The sequence below is a fragment of the Tupaia chinensis genome, unplaced genomic scaffold (assembly GCF_000334495.1).
Source record: "Tupaia chinensis unplaced genomic scaffold, TupChi_1.0 Scaffold000238_1, whole genome shotgun sequence".
Taxonomy (NCBI): Eukaryota; Metazoa; Chordata; class Mammalia; order Scandentia; family Tupaiidae; genus Tupaia; species Tupaia belangeri.
This window is the reverse complement of record NW_006159716.1, coordinates 1,080,498-1,087,654: the sequence shown is the minus strand read 5'-3', so window position 1 is coordinate 1,087,654 and position 7,157 is coordinate 1,080,498.

Here is a 7,157-nt window from a genome sequence, read left to right as displayed (position 1 = left end):
AGAGCGGAGCGGAGTGGAAGCTCTCCATCCCTGCCCCGGGGACTTGTGCGGGGTCCTGGAGGATGATACTTTTTGGTCCAGCCTTCACCTGCTCATGTCCAGGGCTGGTTCTGGCACACAGGGAGGCTCTAGTCTAGCATCAGGCCATGTCTTGGACTTCGCTCTGCACACACATGGCCAGGCAGAGGATGGTGCTGGGATCCAGGGCTGGGGGTCCAGCTGCAGCCCCCTGGGCTGTCTAGGGTTTGGTGGCCGGTCTCTGACTCCCCTGATTCTGTCACTGATCCACAGAACGTCAGTGCCCGGCTTAACTTTGTCCCAGAGCTTCATTGATTCTCCAAGTAGGATGAGGCCAAAAGCTGTCCCTCTGCTGGGGTGTTGACCTTGCAGCCCAATCCCGGGCCCGGGCCCCGTGCCAAGGGCAGGGAGTGCTGTGGCTGGTTTCTCTTTGACCTGTGGCCGCTGCAGGTCAGCCCCCTCCTGGCCTCCCAGGAGCCAGGCTTTTTCCAGACTAGTTTTCCACATATCCGACCCCAGCCTAGAAAAGCAGGGTCTGGCCACCTGCCTGTTCTTGACCCCACCCCCGACACATGCAAACCTCTCACTTCCCCACACCCCTTCCCATTCATAAAGTGACCATGGGACCAGCAGCTGGCATAATGGCTATGCCGCTGGACTCCCAATTAGTCAACCGCAATTCAAGTCCCGGACCCGGTGGCTTAAACTCAGGCCAGGCGCGTGTGTGTGCGTGCCCAAGATCCCGAGAGAATGGAGGAGAAGGGATTGCGGCGTGACCATCCCCTCTGGGGGTGATTTCTCGCTTTCTCTCTCTCTGTCTCTCTCTGTCTGTCTGGTGAGCACGTGCACCCTATAGCAAAAAAACCTCTCCAAAAAATAAGTGGCCAGACTGCCCGAGCTCAACTTAACCTGATTTCAGAAACCCTATTAGAACAGGACTTCCTGGGACCAGCAGATGGCGTGATGGTTAAGGGCACTGGACTCCCACATGGCCGATCATGGTTCCAGTCCCAGACCTGGTGGCTTGCTTTCTCACTTTCTCTCTCTGTCTCTCTCTCTCTCTCTCTGTGTCTCCCTCTGGTCAAATTAAAATATATAATAAAGTAATTTTTTTTGAGAGGTTTTCGCTATAGGACGCGTGTGCTCGCCAGACAGACAGAGAGAGACAGAGAGAGAGAAAGCGAGAAATCACCCCCAGAGGGGATGGTCACGCCGCAATCCCTTCTCCTCCATTCTCCTCTCGGGAACTTGGGCACGCACGCACATGTGCCTGGCGTGATTTTTAAGCCCCCGGGTCCAGGACACAAACCACGGTTGACTACATGGGAGTCCAGTGACATAGCCATTACGCTAACTGCTGGTTCCCAATATTAAAATAATTCTAAAAAAAAAAAAAAAGTCAGGATTTCCTAAAGTCACCTGAACGTGAGCATAACCTGGAATGCATGTTAAGCATGGAGTCATCTGGGCCCACCTCAGACCTGCCAGGTTGGGGCATAGAAGTCTGCATGCTTAACGGCTCATAGTTCAGATGAGGCCAGCTGGAACCCACTTGACCAACATAAACCCAGTGTTTTGTTCTAAGGGGGACAAGACTTCAGTGTGAATTTACAATGGCCCAAGGTCTGGTTTGAACCCGGCATCTTGAAACTCATGCCAGGAGCATATGCATGCATTCCCAAAATCCCAAGAGGAGAATGAAGGAGAAGGTATTGGGGCATGGTCATCCCCCGGGGGGGAGTTTCTCACTTTCTGTCTCTCTGTCTCTCTAGCAAACGCATGCTCCCTAAAGCAAAAATCTCTTTCTAAAAGAAAACAAAATAAAAACAAAAAAAGCCCACCTAACCCCGGTCAGAATGAATAAAATTTAAAAACAAAAAAATGGTAAGTGCTGGCAGCAGTGTGGTGAAAGGGGAACTCTCCTACACTGCTGGTGAGAATGTAAATTGGTTCAGCCACTGTGGAGAACAATATGGAGGTTCCTCAAAGATCTACAAATAGAACTCCCGTCTGAGCCAGCAGTCCCACTCCTGGGTCTCTACCCAAAGGACAGGAGAGCGCTCAGTTGGGAAAGTGCTCGCACATCTATCTTTAGTGTGTCACTCACGATTGCTAAGACATAGAACCAACTCAAATGTCCACGAACAGAAGAAGGGATTGAAAAAATGTGACACCATGACACCTACTAGAATCAACCCAGGAAGACCTTCTCCAAGTCACATCATAGCCAGACTGGTCAAATCTACAAAGACACTAAAATTGGCAAGAGAGAAACATCAGTTACTTATAAAGGATATCCCATCAGACTAGCCTCAGACCTCTCATCAGAAACAATGCGAGCAAGGAAAGAATGGGAAAATATTCAAAGTGTTAAGTGAAAAACAGTTTCAACCAAGAAAACTGTACCTGGCAAGATTACCTTTCATATGGAAAGAAAGGATAAAACATTCTCAGATAATCAAGACCTGAAAGAATTCGCCAGTACCAGACCCATTCTTCAAGAACTTCTGAAAGGAGGGCTCTACCAGGAAAACTAAAGACACACAGAAATAAGAGAACAAAAGGCAACCAAGAAAACGACCAGTTTAATGCTAGGGACAAGAAATACAGATAACAACATTGAATATTAACTTCCAGGATTGAAACAAAGATTGGACCACAGTAACACTGCGTATTCAACAGAAGAGAGTTCGAAACTAAGACTGAAATCGCAAACTAGAATTTTAAGACTTTTGAGTAAAACATTACTGATTTATTTTTTCACTATGCTTTGTTTTCCCAACTTTAACATTTTACTTTCTTTTGAGTTGTTGCTAAGTTCAGCAATTTGTTAAAATATTTTTCTTGTTTGTTTCTTTAAATGGAAGCATAAACTTCTCTTCCTTCCTGGAAAAAAAAAAAGAAAAAAGAAAAAGTGCGGCACATCCACTCTATAGAATACTACTCAGCCATAAAAACAGGACCTTGTGGGGCCGGCAGGTGACATCATGGTTGAGGTGCTGGACTCCCACATGGCAGACAATGGTTCGAGTCCTGGACTTGGTGGCCTGCTTTCTCATGTTCCCCTTCTCTCACACTCTGTTTGTTCAAATTAGAAAATAAATAATAATGACAAATAAATAAATAATTAAAAAACAAACAAGACCTTGTCTTTTGATAAAAAGTGGATGAATATGGAGGAATTAATGTGTGAAGCAGGCCAGGCTCTCTGCACTCCATGGCTGAAACTCAGAGATTAGAGGATATAGAAACCTGGAAAATGGCTATAGATGCTGGACACAGTGCGGGAAAGACATTAAGGAGAAAGAGAGGCAGACACTTACGGGACAGAGAAATGGATTATTATGTGTTGATGATAACTGGGGAGAAATGTATTCATGTTGGAAAATTCACTTTACAAGCTAAGTAGTGTATAGTGATTGAATGTGTAAAAAGAAGTTAAAATAAAATATATTTTTTAAAAAAGAAAGAGAAAAGAAACAACATGACTTGTTAACACCAGAATGGGTCTCTCTCTCTCTTTTGGATCTCTGTTCCATCACCCAAAATCAGGACCGATAGAAAACCACTTGCTGGTGGGGACCAGCAGGTGGCGTGGTGGTTAAGGTACTGGACATTTCCACATAGCTGACCAGGGTTCAAGCCCTGAATCTGGTGGCTTGCTTTCTCACTTCCTCTCTTTCTTGCTCTCACCCTCTGTCTCTCTCTGGTCAAATTAAGAAGTAAATAAATGAATAAATAAAATAAATAATTTAAAAAGAAAGAAAGAAAACCACACGTTGGTTTGTTCCAGCTCAATTATTAAAAGAGCTACAGGCCTAGATAGTGCAATCTCAGGTGTGGTCCCAGAGGTGGCTACCTCAGGGCTTCTGCATTCACTGTAAAGAGCATGCAGTCCTAGAAGGCCCACTCCTTTAGCTATTTCCATGCAACACACAACGTCTTCATGCAAGTTAGAAGGTGCTCTTAACCTTTAGACTTCCATCTCTCAGAAAGTTATTTATTTATTTTTTAAGAATTATGTATTGGGACCAACAGTTGGCATAATGGCTATGTCCTATGTAGTCAACTGCAGTTCGAGTCCTAGACTTGGTGATTTAAATTCATGCTGGGTGCGTGTGCCCAAGATACCGAGAGGCGAATGGAGGAGAAAGGATTGCAGCATGGCCACCTCCCCAGGGGGTGATTTCTTGCTTTCTGTCTCTCTGTCTTTCTGTCTTTCTGATGAGTGCACGTGCCCTATAGCAAAAACCTTGCCAAATAAAAAAAAAGTATGTATTTAATTTTATGTATTGTAATTATTATTTTAATTTGCCTTAGAACACATTCACCAGAGAGAGAGGGAAAGTGAGAAAGCAAGCTGCCAAGTCTGGTACTCGAACTGCAGTCTGCCATGTGGGGAATCCAGTCCCAACCTCCATGCCATCTGCTGGCACTGAGAAAGTTGTTTTCATACAAGTTTTGTAAGAATAAAACACTTGACTGAATACCTGCTAGAAAGTTACAGCAAGTATACAAACCCACGAGGTGTGAAGTGAATGGCAGTCCCTTAAATGTGGAGTTATGCTGACCAAACGTTCACAGCAGCCCTGCATCCCTGTAGTTCCCAAGTACAAACAGAAAAGAAAGCCCATTTCTGTTGGAGACGGAAACCAGCCCGGGCCTGAGAGATAAGCCAGAAGGGAAGAATACAGGCAGGAGCTGAAAGCAACTCCATTCCTAGACAAAAAGCCGCAGGGACTGCATGGTCAACTGGATGGAGTTCTAGGCATGGGTCGTGTCTCAAGAAATTGGGCACGTTCTGCAAGCCGAGATATTGTCTAGATACTAAGTTCATGATAGCTATTGACTTCGTACCAGGAATCTACAAAGAATGGCATGTTTATCATACCCTGTTCTCTATAGCCAAACTCACCCACTGCTTCTCTGATTGAATTTAGAATAAACGGGCTCTGCTCTGGCGCAGTTCTGCTTCTGCTCCAAGAGACCTTTAGCCCCGGCTTTAACCTTTCCTCGTCTCTTCTCAATCCTTCATGACAGCCTACCTTCAAGCCCTGAATTTCTCACACAATTCCATGTCAGATATATGGCCCATGTCTACCTAGTTTCTGGAAGGACTTGGTGTGCTAATCCTAGGGGCAGAGCCAGCAGGAACTTCTCGAACATCCCCTGATGGCCTAATTGGCCCTAGTAAGGAGTTTTGCTGGAAGAAAATTCATAATAGTATAACAGTAGTATAATAATAGTTGCCACTTTTTTTTAATGCTAGCTATGAGGCAAATACCTTGTCTTAGTTCATTTTGCATTGCTATAACAGAATACCTGAGACTGGGTAATTTATCAAGAAAAGTTTATTGGGCTCAGGGTTCTGGAGGCCATGACGGCAGCTTCTGGTGAGGGCTTTCATACTGTGTCATGGCAGGAAAGCAGAAGGGCAAGTGAGCATACAAGAAAGCAGCAGGCCAGCAGATGGCATGGTAGTTAAGGGTGCTGGACTCCCACGTGGCCTATCACAGTTTGAGTCCCAGACCTGGCAGATTGCTTTCTCACTTTCCCACTCTATCTCGCTCTGGTGACCACACATGCCCTACAACAATTTTTAAAAAATAATAATAATAAGGGGCCGGCAGGTGATGTGGTGGTTAGGGTTGCTGGACTCACACATGACTGAGGCAGTTCAAGTCCTGCATCTGGCAGTTTGCTTTCTCACTTTCCCTCTCTCTCTCTCTCTCTTTGTCCCTCTCTGGTCAAATTAAAAAATAAATAAATAGGTGGGCTGGCAGGTAGTATGGTGCTGCATTCCCTCATAGCTGACCATGGTTCAAGTCCTGGACCTGGCAGCTTGCTTTCTCATTTTCCTTCTCTATCTCTGTCTCTCTGTGGTCAAATAAATTAATTAATTAAAAAAAATACAAACCATTAAGGAAAATATTTTTTAAAGTTTAAAAAATTAAATAAAATAAAGTTAAATAAAATAATTCTTTAAAATTAAATAAATCTTTTGTTTTTTAGAATTATTTCATTTAACTTTTTATTTATTTATTTATTTATTTATTTATTTATTTTAATTAGGGACAGAGTGAGAGAGAGAAAAAGTGAGAAAGCAAGACACCAGGTCTGCCAGCAGGTGGTGTAGTGGTTAAAGGTGCTAGACTCCCACATGGCTAACCATGGTTCAAGTCCAAGACCTGGTGGCTTGCTTTCTCACTTTCTGTCTCTCTCTTTCTCTGTCTCTCCGATCAAAACTGGAAAATAATCATAATAAATAAAGTTAAATAAAATAACTCTAAAAAAATTATTTCTTGGGACTAGCAGGTAGCATGGTGTTTAAGGGCGCTGGACTCCCACACGGTTAACCACAGTTCAAGTCATGGATCTGGTAGCATGCTTTTTCACTTTCTCTCTCTCTCTCTCTCTCTCTCTCATGCTGACTCTGGTCAAATTAAAGTTAAATTTTAAAAAAATATTTTTTTTGGAGAGGTTTTCACTATAGGGCGCATGTGCTTGCCAGAAGGACAGTAAGAGACAGAGAGACAGAAAGAGAGAAATCACCCCCCAGGGTGGATGGCCACGCCACAATCCCTTCTCCTCCATTCTCATCTCGGGATCTTGGGCATGCACGTGCACATGCCTGGCATGAGTTTAAACCATCGGGTCTGGGCTTTGAACCGTGGTCAACTACATGGGAGTCCAGCGACATAGCCATTATGCCAACTGCTGGTCCCAAGTTAAATAAAATTTTAAAAATTATTTCTCTATTTAATTTTATTTGTTATTATTATTTATTTTTTAATTTTACCAAAGAGACAAGAGTGAGAGTAAAAGAAGGGAGAAGTGAGAGAGCAAGCCACCAGGTCTGAGACTCAAACCATGGTCGGCCATGTGGGAGTCCAACACCTTAACTACCACATTACGAGCCGGCCCCAATAAGTCTTTTTTTTTTTTAAGGACAACAATACTAATAAAAAAATGTGTATTTACGTAGAAGCATTCGGAATATTGGAGACCAGCAGATAGTCTGGTGGTTAAGGTGCTGGACACTCCCACATGGCTGACCACAGTTCGAGTCCTGGACCTGGTGGCTTGCTTTCTCACTAGCCCTCTCTCTCGCTTTCTCTGGGTCTCCTCGCTGGTCAAAT